The sequence below is a fragment of the Thermobia domestica genome, chromosome 5, assembly GCF_964235325.1.
Source record: "Thermobia domestica chromosome 5, izTheDome1.hap1.1, whole genome shotgun sequence".
In the NCBI taxonomy this organism is placed as follows: domain Eukaryota; kingdom Metazoa; phylum Arthropoda; class Insecta; order Zygentoma; family Lepismatidae; genus Thermobia; species Thermobia domestica.
Genome location: NC_137458.1, coordinates 14343112 through 14363618, shown reverse-complemented (window position 1 = coordinate 14363618; position 20507 = coordinate 14343112). Strand labels below are relative to the sequence as shown.

The 20507-nt window shown below is 36.5% G+C and overlaps 1 long non-coding RNA gene across 1 annotated transcript; it reads right to left on the bottom strand.

Moving 5' to 3' along the window:
* Nucleotides 1–6975: 6975 nt before the first annotated feature.
* On the bottom strand, nt 6976–16759 carry LOC145684588 (uncharacterized). The gene is made up of 2 exons (XR_014131329.1): nt 16562–16759; nt 6976–8031 (listed from the first exon to the last, which is right to left on the bottom strand). It is a non-coding gene; the product is annotated as an uncharacterized LOC145684588 (long non-coding RNA).
* Between the last annotated feature and the right edge of the window lie 3748 nt (nt 16760–20507).

Here is a 20507-nt window from a genome sequence, read left to right as displayed (position 1 = left end):
GCAAGAACAGATTCTGGTAGAGAGACTATATATATGTAGTGAATGGGGATACCCCGTAGATTCTTTAACATTGAGACTTATGGTAAAAGAGTTTCTAGATCGAATGGGAAAGACTGTGAAGCAATTCAAAGAAAACTTGCCAGGTCCAGACTTTGTTCATTCATTTCTAAAGAGACATAAACAAGCTCTCTCAATGAGAATGTGCCAAAACATCAAAAGAAGCCGCGCAGCCACCACTCCATAAACAGTAAACAGCTATTTTGATCATCTGGCCGATGGTACTATATTGTCCCCGTATGTCGTATATAAAGCTGAACATCTCTATACTTCTTGGACGGAAGGTGGTCCGAAGTATGCAAGATACAATCGAACATGATCCGGGTGGTTTGACCAATGTTGTTTTGAAAACTGGATAGAAACAATCGCTATTCCATATTTTAGAAAAACTAGTGGTAAGAAAATATTAATTGGTGACAATTTGTCATCACATCTTTCTCCTGAAACCATTAGATTGTGCTCAGAAAATGGTATTCGTTTGATATTTTTACCTGCTAACTCGACTCATCTTACACAGCCACTAGATGTGGCATTTTTTCGCCCAATGAAGATTCTCTGGAGGCAAATTCTTGAGGAGTGGAAAAAAGGATGTGGTAGGAATGAATCAACTATCCCTAAAGACAAATTTCCAAGTCTTCTGATAAAACTGTGTGACAAACTGAAGGAGGAAAATATAAGGGCTGGATTTATAAAGTGCGGAATTTTTCCCCTTTGTCGAGACGAAGTACTGAGGATGCTGCCAAAAACAGACACCGAACGAGAAGGAATAGAACAGCAAGAGACAGCTCAGGCCGTAGACCGTTCTCTTATTGACCTTCTCAAGAACATGCGAGATGAAAAAATTAAATAACGAAAAAAGAGAGTACGAATAGATGTTGTTCCTGGTAAGTGTGTTGGTTCATTTTCTGTAAATGGTACATCTTCATCAAACGACAAAGAAACTCAACCTGGATCATCGTACTCCGACAGCAACGGAACAGATCTCTCACGGCGAGTTGATGCACGTGGAACACTCGTCGTCAGAGAGCTCTGACGATTATTCTGTTCACGACAGTGACGAAGATTTAAGTTTAACCGGTATATTATCGGAAGAGGAGAAAAATAACACTCCAGAAGATAATATTCCAGATGATGACGAACTCGATGATGGTTTTCTAAAAGCTGGTGATTTTGTTGTGGCAAAGGTTTATGGGAAGCAAAAATGCTCGGTGAGACTATTCGTTGCCCAAGTGCGAAGATGTGAACATGGTGGATATGTGGGAGTGTTTTATAAGAGAGCACCGCATACAATGAAATTTTCAGAAACTCCTGAAGAATCGTTCTTTCCATATGAGGATATTGTGATGAAATTGTCGCCTCCTATAAGAAGTTCGGCAGTACGCTTTAAGGATATGATAAGTTTCCTTGATGATTTCAGTGGTTTAAGTGTTTATTAAATATCACCTAAACTGTATGGTCGCTTCTACCCACTTTGTGTGCTGTATTGTTTTATAATTTTGTAAAACTTGTGTAATACTGGTCTAATTGAACTTATATGTTGAAAGTATCATGTAAATAGTCCATTTTAATAAATACGCTGTTTCCTTTTACCTTTTCAATAGTAAAAAAGAAACAACAATGAAAACAAAGTCATTGAATAAAAACATAAAGAAAAATCAAGGTGAAGAAAAGTGGAATTGATAAATTAATATGACGTTTACTGAATTTTATCAGCATAAGAAGATCGTTTTTTTGGAATAATCTAATACGCGACACCTTTAATATCACCAGACTTACATACTCATATATCCAAAAATGTGTTTCTATTCACCCCATTTGACGGTACCCTCCATTATCGAAGGGTAGCAAATGGCAACGAGACGGGACTATTTTTCCGCGTATTACCGAATAAATCGTTATGCTTGAAAGGAGAGAAATATTCGGGAGGGAAATTGTGCAAGGAAAGATTGGCTGTTTTTTTTTTATGTGGTTTTATGTCGGGGGAATGGAAAAACCCTTGGTGATCGGTAAGGCTGCTAACCCACGATGCTTCAAAAACATGGACCTACAAAAATTACCTGTTGATTGGAGATCCAACAAAAAGGCGTGGATGACAACATAAATCATGGAAGAATGGTTAACGGCATTTAATGGCAGAATGAAGAAGCAAAAAGCAGCATGTTTTGCTTTTTCTGGATAACGCAACATGTCACCCTCATATCGAACTTTCCAACGTCAGACTTGCTTGGTTCCCTCCAAACACCACAAGTGTTTCTCAACCAATTGACCAGGGCATCATTCAGAACGTTAAAATACATTATCATAAACTGTTAATGCAATCTTTGCTCGCCAATATGAATTCTATAGCATCCACCTCTGAACTAGCTAAACGTGTCTTAGTTCTAGATGCGGTCATTTGGATAAGTCAAGCTGTAAAGAAATTGTTACTAGAAACTGTGACGAAGTGTTTCGAAAAATCAGGGTTTCCAACGGGTACAGTTATTGTGAGTGAGGATAATGCGAATGATCAGCAAGAGTTAGAAAATTACATTAACGAAGCTACTTTCGCAATTGCAATGCCGAGGATTACATCAATATAGATAGTGATGTACAAACTGAAGCAGAAACAACAAATATAGATGCTTTAATCAAGAATCGTATGGAAAGTCGAAAAGAAGAAAATGAAGTGGAGGAAGAAGAGGAATACGATATCAAGTTGAACGAAGAGTGTAAGATAAAAACGTATCAAGATGCTCTCAGAAGTTTAAATAAACTGCAACAGTCTGCCTTACGGAAAAATGACTCTCATTTACTTAGGGTAGTTTCTCAGGCTAAAGTGTGTGCGGAAGGTCGAGCAGCTAAGCAGCAATGTATACAGAAACCCCTGCTTGACTATTGGAAAAAGTGTCGATATAATATTCTGTGTGTGTGTTAGTTCGTAGAAGAAAGAAGTACTGTAATTGAACAAGGTACGTATAAGCATGTATTTTTTGTAAAGAAAAGGTCTACCTTCATTAAGCGGAAACCTGACTTTAACGGAAATTTTTTTGAGTCCCGTTCGATTCCGCTAAAGACAGGTTTCACTGTATAAATATACAAACTGAGGATCTTTGAATAACGACGTTGATATATAAAGTATTTGAGAACAAGATCCTGAGATGAATATTCGGACCCAAGAGGAACGGAAATGGGGAATGGCGGAAACTTTATAACGAGGAACTACATAATTTATACGGTTTACGCAACATTGTTAGGGTCGTCAAGTCTAGGAGGCTTAGATGGGCAGGTCATGTAGCTAGAGTGGAAGAAAGTAGAAACGCTTTCAAAGTCTTGACTGGAAGACCAATATTAAGATGGATCTCGCAGAGATTGGAATACAAAGTAGAAACTGGATGCAGTTAGCTAAGGATAGAAGTCTGTGGAGAGCTTTTGTGAACGCGGCATTGAACCTCCGGGTTCCATAGGCCATATAGTTAGTTAAATTGGTGTTTCATTTCAGAACATTATTCAGTTTTTGAGTTTCGTCGTTATATAATTTGGTGGTCCTCGCCGCAGGATTATATTTTATGAACCTTATATAATTTAGTGGTTTGCCGCCAGGACCTTAGGAGATTCGTATGAAGTTCAAGTAGACAATCTCCTAAATAATAAATTCCATGTGTGCAGGTTGACTTTAATTCTACGTAGTGATTTTGTTAAAGAAATATCGAAACGGAGTATACTTTAAGGAGTGGCACAAATTTTTTCAGAAATATCAAAATGAGTCGTCCTGACATTGGAAATGCAACAGAATCAAATGGTAACAGGGAAATGAAGTTTTCTGACCTAGCCGATCTCATTAAACAATTAAAGCAAGATTTTGGTGATTGCATGGATCAACAAACGGAACGAATGAACCAACTTGATAGTAAAATCGATCAACAGATGGGTCAATTAAAGCAGGATTTTGGTGATCGAATGAACCAACAAATGGAACAAATGAAAAAACTTGATAATAAAATCGACCAGACGAATCTACCAATTGAACAAAGCGACCTTTAAATGCAACGAATTATACGTAGATTCACTGAGATGCAAAATTCCATTGAAGTAGTAGAAACTATAGTTAATGATCACTCTGCCCGAATAAATGGAAACAATAACCAGATTAGAGAATTGCAAGAAGTGAATTCTATCAAAGAAAATCTTATGGTTGCTAATGAGAATCTTGTTGATGCTCATACGAACGGTGATGGAATTCTCACTGATATTAGGCAGGCATCCCAGTATCATCATCATCATTGGAGAAACCTGAAAGAAAGTGGTTCCGCTGAATCTTCGACAAGTAGTGATAATGAGGTTAGTGTTGGCCAGCGTTGAAGAATCAATCGTTCCTCGCATCGTGGCAGAAATCATCCCGTGAATTCGCGGCAGGTGAAGGATAGAAGCAGAGGTACATTTTTTCGTGTCAGTGAAGTTAAATCTCTCACAAAGTTTAGTGGCAGGTCTAATGATATACCGGCTAACACATTAATAGAAAAATTCGATGAGTGTGATCTAATGTGAGTGGATGAATCTAAATTCTTAAAAATTCTTCAGCATGTTCTATTGCCTCTCTGCTCCACTTGGTTTAAGGCTATCAAAGTTAATCTACGTAGTTACACTGATTTCAAGAATGCGTTATTAGCCAACCTTGAAAATGACTTTATGTTAGCCAATAGGGATGCATTAATTCGTAACCGGCATTATCACCCTAAATGGGATAGGAGTATTACGGATTTTGTAATATCAGCTTATGAGTTGAAATCTACTAATCCTTTTCATCCTGAATCCAGAATTATAGCATCCATACGCAACTTATTACCTTTCAAATTACAGCAAATATTAATTTCAGCCCAGTGCGTCAATTTCAACCATCTTATAATGATTGTTCAAAATTTTGAAAGCCAATCCATGATGCAAAACAACAATCGAGGGCAGGCTAATCTTAATCGTAGCCACGTTAATTATGCCTCTGTCCGAAATATCAATGTCCAACAAGAAGGTATTTCAAGTGTGTGAAGTAATAATAACTTTCATTCTAATAGGAGAGCAAATGAATTAAATGTTAGCGGTACTCGAACTGAACCTAATTGCAGGAACTACAATAGAAATAGTAATCACAGCACTTTTTCACGAAACAGGTTCACAGGTGGCAGGAATTACCAATATAGAAATCGAAATACTGTAACAGTATATAGCACGCAAGAAAATACACAGGACTGTGGAATACAGTGTAATATAAAAGAATTATCAGATTATCGTAATTTAAACTAGATCCAGCTGGCGTGGAGGGGGGTCAAAACCACGTCAGCGTCTGATGCGCCCAATCCTTCTCGTGTTTCCAACTTAAATGTTGCGGTTTGGAATAACATGTTTCTATGACTGAAGAAAGAATCGTGAATGCTCCTTCTGGTTTGAATTTTTCAACCAATAAAGAAATTGTAATGACTGTTACCTTATCTGGGCACTTCGAGTGTGTGACGTTTAAGGTACTCGTAGTCGACCAGTTTCCTTGTGAGTGCTTGCTCGGAACTCCATGATCGATTATTCCAATAACTGATTAGTATTTCGTGATGGGAAGAAACGAGTTAGACTGAATTATAGGAAGTTTGTTCAACAGAAAAGATTTAGATCAGCTCATGTCGACCAGAAATTTCGAAATGACGAACATAATCCGGATCTTACAGGAACCTTTTTGCAAGGATGATTTATATCTTGATTCAAGAAGATTTATCAGTTTTTGGAACCCACGATGAGAGTAGTCACGGAATTTAGATTATTATGAACTTGAATCTAGAATCTTAGAATTAAGGGCTCCTGATAATATACAATTGTGTCTATCAAGAAAACACTGGTAGGTATGGCTGGCTAAGTTGTTAAACGATATTTTGGAAGTTCTTCTTAGCATTGTAAGCAACACTGTACTGTGTTACTGGAGCTGGAATGACTGGTAAAAATGCGGTGCGACTCAAAAGTATTAAGCGATATGACACTAGTGAATGAGTTTCACCCCATGTTGGTGTCTCCATATTGTCTTCGTCAGGAAATCCACAACGTACAAGTGGTCACAAATTCGTTAAAATGAAACTGTCTTCAACCATATTCTTTAAAAGTTTTGAAGTTACTAGGAAGACTATGTGAACTTATTTATTTTTTTCAGATTCAGGATTATTTGGCACGAAAGTTTATCTGCTGGTTTGGTATAACTTCGTTAGTGAAGCTTCACAATATGTGGATTTATCAGCTGCTCGAACTGAATTATATTAGAAAAAAATGCCATATCAGTGTGATGAAAACCCTTTAAACCAGAGAGGCTAGATCTGTCTAAAATCAAAATTATCCAGGATACCTAAAGGAAATGAATTTGCATGAAAGGGACTTAGTATTGGAAGAACTTGATTTTTAAAAGCAGAGTCGGTGTGGCAAGACAGTAGATTAAGATTTATGTAAAGGTTACTGAACTCTCTGGTAATCCAGAACGGTTGAGTGAAATAATGAATTCTCTGGTTCTGCATTTATTATAGATGCTGTAAGCAACTATTAATTGTAGAGGTACTTTTATACGGCCACGATTGAGAACATATAAAAGATCTTGAAGAAGAAATACAAGAGGAAAGTCAAGAGTATTATTCGATATTAATGGGAACCCCAGCATCTAAGCCATTTGTCCCCATCATGATAAACACAACTGCCACAACCAAAATGTCCCCCCTCCAAAAAAAATCAATAAACCCCCCTCTCATTATGACATGTTTATCCTGGTGCCACCAGTCGCCAGAGCCTCGTTAGCCTGCATTGCAATGAATGCAGTTTCCAGGGTGTACTACGAGGAAGTGAGGTTGACATTTGAGCAGTCACAAGGGCCGCTCCTTACACCCCATAAGTGAAGCCTTTCATTTCATCTGTTAGATTTTATTCCTCTGATTCAGAGTCTGTAGAATTAGAATCACTCTCATCTTCATTGTCACCATAATCCCTGTCATTTCATAACGTGTTCAAAAGATTGTTTCTTTGCATTGATTAGAACTGAGAAGAATGTTAACATATTTTCTGACATTTGTGTAGTATTCCAGGTTCTTCTGAATTCTTCAGAATCAGAAATTTTTCTTCTACACCAAAGTTAGTGTTTAACAATTCATCTATTAAGAATCTTTGCTACAGCTTTCACTTCATTGGTAGATAGAATATTTCCGGCTAATATTTCAGGAATCAATTTTGATGAGTACCTCATAAGGGACTTGTTTTCTTTGTCGGGTGGGCTGATGTTACGGAATCGCCATATTCCTTAATTGCAAAAGGCTTCACTGTTATAGTAAGACAGGAACGGAATTATCTTTGAATTCCATGAAATGACATATTTCCATCAAAGTAAAATTATACCCAGCTTATATCATTGGCTTCAGTGTTTTGTTAACGTCCAGAACAAGATCAATCTCTTCTCTTTTGAACTTTAAAATATATTTCGTCACACACACTTTATGATAAGATAAATCTGCAGAAAATATAATCTCCTTGCTGTCAATGTATGTTACACGCTCATGCACTTCATCCTTAAAGTAACACGCAATTGCTAAAAAGTTATTCGCCGAGTTTGATTCACACAATCTATACTTGGTGCTGTCTTTGCATTTGGAATCATCATCTTCACTTTCACTCTTCTCTCTCTTCCATCCCTTTTTACCTCTGCTTCATTATTTCCAGTGTTTTAGTCAGTTATGGTACATGTTTTGTAGCACTTATTATCACAATTATATTTAAAGTTCTCACTTCTATGAATGAATTTCATCTTGATGAGTGTCACCTATGTCTCTTACTCTTGTTCGACCTATTTTGGTAGACGTTAACTTCCCTCTAAGCTTTTGGAATATAATACGAAGATTCACATTAACATTTTCCTTCAACTTGCAATAATCCTGTTTTCCAAGAGCAATTCCTTTTAGTATCTCTTCCATGTTTTTATATCCAATTTTGACTCTGAAACAAAAGAAAAAAATGTTACGAGATCACATTATTCTCCTTTATGGTCTCGTAAAACTAATCAAAATTTAAACTTTTTTCAAAGGGCCTAATTAAAATAAACAAATAATTTCCATTCCAATTCATACTCATGTCAAATAATTGTTTTACTTAATTTTATTGAGTGGGACCGCGGTGTCTCAGTGGTAGAACGTGCACCACTGGTGCATGGGATTCCTGCTCCGATCCCAGCTCGCGCCAAGTGATTTTTGTGGTGGACAAACACCGTGTGCGTGGGTTTTCTCGGGGTTCTCCCGTTTCCTCCCACTTTCTTCATTCCACCATTTCATTCATTTCTCATCACCGTCCCTAGCCTAGCTGGCATAATCGTACGACGTAAAGCTCAAAGATTTTTTAATTGTATTGGCATGAAATTAATTAAACTAAATGACGGACCAGGGTACGGACATTTCAATCGTCCCAACCCAACAAATAAACATTTATTTTGTAATATGAGGTGCTACCCAAAGCATCTGAGAATTTCTCTTTCACTGGGCAAACCAGTAGCAGTACGACATTCCACCGCTAGATGTCTCGAGGTACACTCATATCCAAAATTATTGTCGCATATCTATAAATATGTTGTTCTAGGAATATAATTGATAACGAATTCGCTCGGTATTTCTTATAATGTTAGTATGTGTATAATCGGCAAAGACATGTATGTGGTAAATTTCATGTCAAAATAGCAGTTAATAAGAACAATAAAACGAAAATCAAATTTTCTTGTTCATTTAGCAACATTTTATTTTACTCATTATAATTTTCTTATTTATAATTATTTTCCTATGAAATTTCCCACACGTATACATTTTCCGATTATACATATAGTATCAGTATTAAAAGTACCCTACACAATCATTATCAAATTATATTGTTACAAGACAGTTATAGATATGTGACAATAATTTTGGACATGAGTGTACATGTATTAGCTACTGCAACCACAAAATTGCGTCATCTTTGGCGCATGCAGTTCTGAGTTGTGTGTTGAATGTGTTTCAGTGCTTCTGCGATTTGTCGAATGGCTGACGTTAAGAGCAACGGATTTACATCAAGTTCTGTGTCAAGTTGAAGAAAACTGCAACCGAAACCCACCGCATGCTGAAGGAGGCATTTGGTCAGAGTTAACTGAATCAAACAAGAACATTTCAGTGGTTCAAGCGTTTCAAAGGCCGCGAATCTGTGGAAAATGACAAACATTCTGGTCGACCGTCAACATGCACAACACCGGAAATGATAATGAAAGTGCGTGATGTGATTCGCAAATACAGAAGGAAGACAAGTCATGATGTTTGTAACAGACCTCGAATGTCGTACGGTACATGTCAACGAATTCTATTCGAAAAACTGACCATGAGGCGAATTGCAGCAAAGATTGTACCTCGCCTTTTCAGCATCGACCAAAACAGTCTCAGTATTCAGACGTGCAGAGTATCCAAACTTCTTATCCAGAATCATTACAGGTGATGACTTTTGGGTCTATGGTTATTACCCGGAAACGTAGCATCAATCATCACAATGGAACAACTTGGCTATCCTTTCCAAGGCCGGAAAAAAGATCGACAAGTTCGTAGTAACATTAAGTCGATGCTGGTCATTTTTTCGATATTCGAGGAATTGTGCATAGGGAGTTTGTTTCAGCTGGTCAGAATGTCAACGGGAAGTTTTGCTTTGAGATTTTGAAGAGACTGACGGAAGATGCTTCGCGCGAACGGCCAGAGCTGTGGCAAACGAAAGACACCAAGACAATGTGCCCGCGCACCCCTTGCTCGTTGTAGGAAATTATTCCTAGTCAAAAACATGGCAACGGTCCCACACCTCCTACTCCCCTGACCAAGCCCCGTGCAACTTCTACCTGTTCCCGAAGATGGAACTCGCGTTGAAAAGGCGACGTTTTGACTCCATTGAAGACATCCAAGTGGAATAGCAATAGGTCCTGAACAATCTTCATCCTCCGGACTTCCAGGAGAGCTTCCAAAAATAGGAACAACGCTGGAATTTGAAGGGGACGGAGGATATTCGAATGTAAGTATATTTTTCTTATTTTTCTAAGAATGACATTCTAAGATATTTTGGGTAGCACTTCGTACATAAAATATGAATTTTTATTACTAGTTATTTTATTACTAAACAATGATACATTTAAATTTTTGTAATCAATCAGCAATTTATATTATGAGCTACCTAGATACTATGGAGAAGATAGATGAAAGTATGTCTGTTGTTTACACTAAGAACATCATTTAGAAAAACGGCTGCCAAAAAATTTGCTGACTTATTTCAAGAGTTTACCAAGATAAATGTTTCCTCTAGTTGATAACGAATAAGAACAAAGTTTCATCTGTCAAAATATCTACGGGAGTACAGGCTATTGACTGGAATATGCGGGGTAAAATCGATCATATCATCACGATTTAGTACGACGCCAATGGTACCGCAAACACGCAACTTGGGACGCTAATGACTGGAAAATGTAGGACGTTATCATTAATCTTACTTAAAAGAACGGGACATATTTTAACTTATTTTAAAGCATGAGTGGCGGACGCCCAAAAAAGCACACAATCCGCAGTGTCTCTGTAATGCTGGGAGCGTAATATTCTGGTTTTTCGTGGGTCCTATGCTGATACCTGTCACGTCACTGTCCGATATTATGTCGCAGTTTTAGGTGAACATGTGCATCCTATGACCGAGAACTTGTTTCCGAGCAATGAGCCATATTACAGAATGATAATTCATCCGTGCACTAAAACTTTAGCTGGTGTTGCTGCGTGGTTTGAGACATCGAGACGAAGTTCCCCTGGCCATCCCAATCCCAAATTGAACATATGGTCCATTTTGGATACAATAATCTGCCTTACATTTCCGCCCACATCTTCTATAATGAGACTGAGTAATCCAATTCACTTAGAATGGTGTAATATATACATTGAACTGTAAACGCTTTCATCATGATACTTCTTAGAAATACGTTAATAGCATTCTCCTTCGGCTTTTCCAGCTTATAATACCTTTCACTTACAATAATTCGGAACTCGATTCAAGCAGCCAAAGAATTATTTTGAAATTAGTGTGCTTCGTATGGGCAATGGGTCATTATTGTTAACCTTTAAATATGCAGAAAACAGATTGTCCTTTGTTAACAATCAAGAATATCGGATTACTGAAACACGAACTATTCAAACGATACTATAATTGAATCAGTAGTTTCGGAAAGGTTATAAGTCTGCAAATGGCGACTTTTCTTTAATCCAACTTCAGGATTTACAATGCTAATGAAAAAAAAATATAGGAAATCAGACGGAAAATATATAGAAGCTTTCGTGAAGCTGTGAAAAAGGAACATTTCATTTATCCAATACAGCGTTTCCCAACCTTTTTCAACTTGCGGCACACTACGGGTGTAACTTGAATTCTCGCGGCACACACAGATTTATTATTATTATTATTATTATTATTATTTTCGTGAATATAAAATACCGTGGTATTTTTTTCTGTGATTGCTTATCTTGTCACAGGGAAGAAAGCTCGATCGCTGGTTTCCTTCCCGTGGTAAATCATTATGCTTATTTTTCATTCTAATTTAAAAATAGAGAATAATTGCACTGAAATATAGGACTCAGGTCTTTAAAAATACACTTTCTTTTTCGAAAACTGTATCCAACCTTTCACTATGAAGGAAGATTACTAAATAACGAACGAACTAACCAATCTCTTGTACTTCAATAACACAAATATATGCAATTTGTATACGTTTGCTTTACCGAAAGGAATTAATGATATTTTAATATTTCAAGTTACAAAATATTCTGCAACAATAAAGAAGCAATAATGGTCATAACAATGATAATAAATACTTTTTCCAACGTTAAAAATGTACAGAAAAGTAACATCGTTGATCTGCGTTACAATTTTTAAATATTTTTATGAAGGTTAGAATTGTTCAATAATATTAGTAACGTAACAATTTTTTCAATAATATCTATTGAAGGTTGCAATTGTTTAATAATAATATATGAAGGTTACAGTTTTTCAAAAATAAGTGAAACAAGTTGGTCCACGGGCACGATTCAAAATCAATGTGCAACTTGAGCTTGATGTTCTTTCATAATCTTCAATTGTGGACAGATAGTTGTTAAACACATCCTCATGTCGTGTTCCGGAGTTAACAGTTGTGACTCGCTTTTTCACTTGATTGTGTTCATTGCAGAAAACCCTGCTTTACTTAAGTAGGATATAGAAAAGGCAATATGAACTTTGTAGAAATAGCTGGATATTCTCTCCGGAGAGAAATCCAGAATGATGCCATGTCTTCTTGTGAGTGCTGGAGCTTCAAACCTCGGTCATTCCTCACATCGACCAATTCACTTTTTCCTGAACATTTCATTCTGCTTACTTAGGACAGAAGGCGCAAAGTAGTCCCCCACCCAGTCAAATGAATTACAGTGAAGCGTAGGAAAATACTTCTCAACAAAGATAATGTGTCTGAAATGACTAGAGGTCTGCACGGATGCGAATACCCACATCAAAACGGGTATCTGCGAATATATATTTCTTTTCTGTGCAGATAGCGAACAAAGTTGCGGATATGGTTTCCTATTTCTTTTTCCTACCTAAAAAAACGCTATGACATTTGTGATGATGGAGGAAAGAGCCCTAAGAAACGTTTGTTTTGAATTACAAGTTTTAAATTAACCTGTTGTGTCGATAAATAAACAAATAAAACCGGCTGAAAAATAACTAAAATCAAATAAGTGTGTTTGAAGCTTGTGACTCAGTGATAGCAAAAGAAGAAGAAATGACACGAGAGAATTGTCCTTTTACTGCTCTTTTCAATAGCTATTTAAAATGTGTTTAAAAATTTTTTTCGAAATCATGACTATTATAGAATATGTAAGTTGTATATATACACCGCCACCTCATCATCTGTATTTGCCACCTCATCATCTGGGGATGAGTGTGCTGATAGAAGATTGCGGATGCGGATAGAGATGCTGCGGATGCGATATTTTATATCCGCACAGACCTCTAGAAATGAGTGTTGAGAGGTTTGTGTCAATTTTACAGCATTTTGTAATCTCAAATGTAACATTTGTTTTGTTTTATAATTCTGACCTCCCAAAATGAGTTTCTCCCTAAATGAGAAAATTTTGTCACTTAAGGTTAGGATATTTTCCTTTTTTCCCTGCATGCATTTGTTCAGCGTATTCAATGTTTGGAATATGTCGATAAGAAAAGTAACTTTATTGCACCAAGAATTATCACTAAGAAAATCGACATTTTCACTTTCTTCTGACAGAAAGAATAGAAGTTGTTCTTTAAGTGTATAAAATCTTGACAATACACGACTACAAGACAACCACCTCGATTTTGTCGCAGCACACCAGCGGCCCATTCGCGGCACACCGGTTGGGAAACGCTGATCCAATAGGTAGAAATAAAAAAAAATCACATGGAAATTACACCAATTGTTATATGAACATACATTCTACTTTAAGTATATCACAACAGGAACGACAGAACAGAAAACGAAGAAATACTGTTGCATGCTTCCTGAAACAACTATTGGATATGTAATATAAAATCTAAAATGTAAACATACTGCAGCTGGTGCTTTTAAGGTAAGATTTGACTATGTGTAACATATTCTACAATTATTTTTCTACAGTTAGTGCAAAAAGTATTGATTCACCTAAATAAATTATTTATATGTCTAAAATCACTACTCCATAAAACCTTTTAATGAATATGACGAAACTAGTTACTTTTTTTGTTCGATTTTGTAAGTGTATGAATACTTTTTGCGCTAACTATATATTGCTTTGTGTAATTATCTTTAGACAATAAGCAGGAAAGGACGAAACACAGAAGAGTCTTCCTTCAACCATCCTACTGTGGAAACAAAAGGCCCTCCAACCACCCACACCTTATTTTCTCATGTTATTTTCACAAGGGGACATAGCAATGCCCCAAAAATATAGGAGGTATCGTTAAAATGTAGGAAATATACGAGTTTATACGAAGAGACAAATATATAGGAAAAATAGGAGTATTAGAAGGCCTGCATCTTTCTTTCTATTTATTTTGGAACAACAATTGCTCACAAGTTGTTCATTTCGTACTATGACAAAAGAAAATTCTAGTTTTTCAAACAGAGGTCGATTATTTCACGTGTATCAGGATTTTCAAAAATTGAAGTTTTTTTTTTTTCTTTTCGATTTTCTCATAGCTTTACATTTCTGACTCATGACCTTTTCAAAACTACTAATTCAATTATAACACGTGCTCCATTCTCTGACATTTCAATAATCAGCATTTACTTCTGTAAATTTCTCTATTGTTTCACGACCACTCGTACGTAATATATAAAGCAATTGAACAGCTGCAGAGCTCTTTCGTGGCTAAGCGGTTAGCGTACACTCCTTCCGCGTGGGAAATCCGAGTACGATTCCCGGTTGGAACTCATGTGGTTTGGATTCCACAGTAATTAGTAGATCTCGTCTCATATAGCCTCGCTGTTGAAAAGGACGTTAAACTTAAAAACAACTCAACAGCTGCAATATATCACATTACAATATTCAAATCTATACAGTAACAATGTCAGTTCCATTTCTTCGGAAGCAAGTGAAATAGTAGAGAAATTTTGTGTAGTAGTTATTTTGAATATCGAAAAGAATAGTTTCATGTTATTTCATCTACATTAAAATATAACATGTCTCAGGGAGGGGGGACGGTCTCAGCATCCCCTCATGAATCATATTTTCAACTTTAAAATTATCGTATTTTCTTGCACGGTAGCTATTTTTACGATGGCGAATCATAAAGTAAGTTACACTTGCTCGCCGCGAGAACAGCTGTATGTGGTGACTGTGGCCAATGCGGGGCAATCTACAGTAACTGCTGACACGTCCGAGAGGAAGGTTTGTGTGGTCTTCCGTCTTGATGTGTGTGCAGAGCGGACTAGGTTCAATGGCGCGTCAACTGGATGTTCAGTCCAAACTGTAGGTGCGTGCAACGATCAAATTTCTATGGACTAAACGGCTCAACTACACGTACATTAATCGTGAAATCACTGCTGTATATGACGAGCGTGCAATATCTCGTCCACGTATTTTAAAGTGGTGTAAGCAATTTGACGCCGGACGCACGAATCTCACGGACGAATATCGCGAAGGCAGGCCAGCTACGTCTACTACCGTAGGAAATGTTGATAATGTGGATAGGATCATTAGAGAGAATCAGCGCATAACTCTGCACGAAATTGCCAGCCTGCTGAACATTTCCTATGGTAGTGTGTTCTCCATTGTTCACGAGCACCTTGGCTTTCGTAAATTGTATCAAAGATTGGTCCCACATCTGCTCACCGATGTTCACAAGGCACAACGTTTCCAATCATCACTGGCATTTCTGCAACGGTATTCTGTGAAGGGCAACAACTTTCTGCGGCAAATCATCAAAGGGGATAAAACATGGGTCCACTACTTCACCCGTGAATCAAAGAGAATTTCGATGAAATGGATGCACACTACATCACCACCACGAAAGAAGGCCAAGGTCCACCCTTCTGCAGGAAAGGTCATGGCGACAGTGTTCTTTGACATGGAGGGTGTGGTGCATGTGGAATTCATACCGCAAAGAACGACAATCAACGCGACTTTGTATTGTAAAACGTTGCACCGGTTGCGTAAAGCAATTGAAGAAAAGCGGCGGGGAAAATTTGAGCGCCGGTGTGATTTAGTTGCACGATAACGCAACACCTCACACAGCCAGCCAAACGCCTGAATTGCTGCAACGATTCAAGCAGGAGGTATGGCAACATCCTCCATACAGTCCGGACGTAGAGCCATGTGATTATAATGTGTTCTCTAAGCTGGAAAAGGATCTCGGTGGACGATTCCGAAACGTTGAGTAGGTGAAAGCAGCTGTCTCCAGGTGGTTACAAAGGGTTCGAGGTGATTTGTATGCATCTGGAATCGAAAAGTTGGTTGATCGTTACAAGAAATATTTAGTCTCTTGATAACTATATGGAAAAGTGAGCATACAGTGTATGTTCTCATAGCCGTGTTGCCAATGCGTAGGTGGTTTTATAAATAGCCATAACCTGGAAATGTAACTTACTTTTTGATTCACCCTCGTATTATGTGGCGTACAAACAACAAAATTTTCCTGTAATTTCCATCAAATTGGCCTGCACACATGTGCGACATATGAACAAGAGCTATCAACCATGACTTTACGAGTAAAACTTTTCTCTTGCTATCAATATTTTAATATTTATTTCATAGGATCAAACAAGAATTGAAACACCAGTAAAGAGTCTTATTTGCCATCGGTCTTATTCAGAATAGAAACATTATTTCCTGCCCTAATCGTAAAATACTAGTCAATTGGCAACTCTATTGGTCGCAGGAGGTGCTCGCCCTCCTTCTCTCCACTGGCATCGTCACTAGGCTACAGCTTATCTTACCTTATATTCATATCTTACCTAAGATTGCGTTGTAACGTAGAATTGATTGGACTTCTTCAGTCATTGTCGTTTGCGCTTTTGTTAGTTTTCTTCTTTCCTGTTCTATTTCTCTTTCATTGCCTCCGATAATACTTAAATGCTTTAAAAATTTCATTCCAGGCTCTAGTTCGGTTCCGGTAAAGTTCATGATCAAACAACCTATTACTTTTTTCATAAAGTCCACAGTCGTGTCTGTATTTAATGATGGATACTCCACATTTAAAAATTTGCTTACTGGAGGTAGCATGTATTGTTCTAGACCACTGCTTATTGCTATTCGTATCATGTTATTATTGCTGATAGTGGAATGCAATTTTTTGGTTAAGTTACCTGCTCCATCTTGTGGGTACCTTTCGTACAGGTATAGACAAGTGAACATTTTCACTTTCTGTATTCTTTTCCTCATAAATACTTTTAACGTTTCTTTTAAAGGTCTCTTTGTCACCTAAAATTACAAAATAACATTACATATTAAAAATAACCGAGTCTATAACAAAAATGTAGCTATACATAAATACCTATTATTCCACTACCTTAAATACTTTAGTAAGTCCATTGCTGGCTCTACTTCAGATCCATCATAATTTAATATGAAAGACTCTAATATATTTTTCATAAAATCTACAGTATTGTCGAATTTGATTGGAAGGATATTCCACACGTATCTCACAGAAGAACAGTCGTACGCACACCAGCTCCATATACAGGGTAAGATCTCAATAGTTCAAAAAAAAAAAAAAAAAAAAAAGTATAAGATTTGATCATATACTCTCCAATCAGTTTATAAGTTTGATTTTCGAATTTCTGTTTGGTTTCATAAATCCCTTTAATCTTTTCTTTAAATACCTACTTCTTGAGCTAAAAATACAAAACAACATTACATTTTAAAAATAATGGAGTTTATAACCGAAAATGTACTTATACATACTATTTCTGAATATTGCAATACCCAGAAGGACCTATTCTAGAACAATGAAATTTATTCCAGAGATTAGGTACCGTACGGGCCAATACAAATGAAATCAACCAATGATGGCTGTTGACAAAATTTAGTTTTTTATTAATTTTTTACCTAAATTTGTACCACATTCACGGAGTCGAAAACGGGTAGTCATTTATTTTTTTGCCGCGGATATTTTGTCGTAGCAACAAATTTGTATAAGCGCCTGACCGTATATTGAACTTTTCAGAGGATTCCGTTAAACGCTGTAACTTTTTAGGTTTTAAAGATAATGAGTTCAAACTAAAACCATATGAAAGTTAATGAATTGACAACATTCTGTGTTCTGTTCACATTCAGACATATTTCAGAAAGTCGAAAGAAAAAGCTCTGAACATTGCGGTTAGAAACCTAGAAAAAACGACCAAAATATTTCAACGACCAAAATATTTCAAGGAAAAAATATTATCATCAATAGTAGTAAAGAACAGAAAAAATACTTTTTAATACTTGCATATATACACTTTAAATAACATTTTTTACTTCTGTAACTGTCCGTTTCGTTAATCCGTTTTAAAAAGCGAAAAATAATCCGTCACAGAGTCTCTAATTTATATTGTGTTGCAGCGAGCATACAACGACCAGATTCTTTCAGCGCGGCAATTGGAGCAAATGTTAAGTCTCTTTTCCCCTATCTCAGAAGTTAAAGGGACTGGTCGTTGCAGTGCTTCTGCAACACAGCACAGTTTCCGGTGAACGAGAAGATTTTTCACGCTAAATAAGATTTCTGAATTTTCTTTCACTAGCAATTAACAAATGGAATTTGTTTTTATGCATTCATATTTTTAAATTACGGGACCATACTGAAGCAAATCAATATAATGACAATTAAAAAAAGTGATTGCAGAATTACAAAATAAGAAAGAAAATATCTAGTAGAGGAGAAAACAAATGAAAGTGGACCCGCATTTACAAGTTAATTCTTAGCTTATATTGATAATGAAGGCTTCTTCTACAGTAATTTGTGAATCAAATATTAATAAGTCAGTGTGTAGAATCGCTCCCCCTCCCTCTGTGGACAGTGTTTTAGTATAAATATATTTCTTTTATAAAATAAGTATATTTTATACTGTTGATAATTTCCACATAAAATTGTATGATGGGGAACGCCACATTGAATTTGGAACTAGTTAGCAATGCTCAGGGGCGTAGCCACGAGGGGGGTACACCGGATCCGGACCTCCCAAAAATTTCGAAACTTGACTAACATTCGTAGACTTTCCTAACGAAATATACTTGTTTAACAGAGAAATGATTGATGTATGCTAAATATTTTATTTTACGCCTCATCATGTACTCTTTCTTTTCTTATAAAAATAATCGTTCTATCATTTTTTTCTAAAAATATAGATGACAGTAAGTAAGAATTACTTATCGACTTTTCGGGTGCAGTATAAGACAGGTTCCATATTATGTAGACGTATTGGACCTCCCTCAAATACTTTGGACCCCTCCCAGTTAACATTTCTGGGTGTAGAACTGGCAGTGCTCTTTGTTTTGATGTTCTTTGATTTTTGGCTTCTGTTACATGTTGATCCTTCATCTGGTGGGTTTCGAGGTTTCCTTTCCAGAACATATCACATTGGTAAGCATTGTTTCGCCTCATGTGGAAGTATATTGTGTTCATCGTGCATTGCGTAACAACCAAGACGGATGATTTGGAATGTAGTTTTTTCTTTCACGCACATGTGTGTGTGTTGATGTATGAATATGTGACATTCGGAATTCATATACCAGTACCTATTTTGTATCAGCTGTTTTGGCTTTTAATTATTAGGTTTAATTCTTTGTGTGTGCTTTAATTCTGTAAATAACCTACAAATTCTGAATGAATTGTATACCATGACTTCTGTAAATAACTTACAAAAAACATTGACCAGCTTTCAACTGAGGAAAAATTTGAAATTAAGGCTTAGACAAAACAAGCAAAGGGCAATTCAGGAGAGTGTTCGAAAAAACAATCCAGATTAAATTTACAGGATATCTTACGACAGTAGTGTTGTTTACACCAGATACATTTCTCAATTTATTTTAAATTTTCCTGGATAAACTGTGAATAAAGTGTGTTCAATGTACTTTTTTTTTTTTTATAACACTAACCTCTGCTACGAACTCTCCTCAGTCAACGCTGAAGAGGAATTCGGATCACTGTCAGTGACTGAGTTTGCTAGAATGAATCGTTCGCAATAATCAAGAAAAAATATTTAGTGAATCTACAAATCTTCTGAAATTAATATTAACTGTACCTATGGCGTCAGCAAAAGACGAAAAGTTTTTTTTTTCTACATGATAAAGAATTGACACTTTCAAGAAATTGAATGTCCCAAGAAAAGTTATCACCGCTGGTTATGCTTTCCATCGAAAAAGACCTGAAAATAAGAATACCAGAGTTTAACCAGCATGTATTAGACATATTTGCTCCAATCAAAGAGAGGAGAATGAACTTACTAATTAATTAAGTTGATTAATTGCATAAAATGTTCTGCATTTTTTTATTTTTTTAAACACAGAATTTTATTTAATTTAACACATCACATAGCATTTGCATCTAAAGTTATGCTGATTAGTCAATGAGTCAACTTTAAATCTTCTGTCTCTTATCGTTCGTACTGCAACACCCGAAACCACAATCCACCGGCCGCCACTGCTACGTTTTACGTTCTTTTTGAATGTTTAACGTTATACGTTTTCATTGTAACCGTAAAACAATTTCTTCCGTCCTAGATATTTAAAAAATGTTTTTATATTGTTTTGTTAGCGCGACATTTTCAAATTAAAGAGACTGGCTTCCCACACATGGTTAACGCAACCGATCGATGTAAATGCTAGTAATCAGACAAAGTACAACAGGTTCTATTTTTACCTCCTATCTAGCCGTCACCCCAACCTTATGATTAAGAATAATGTTGTTTTAAGACCTTAGGC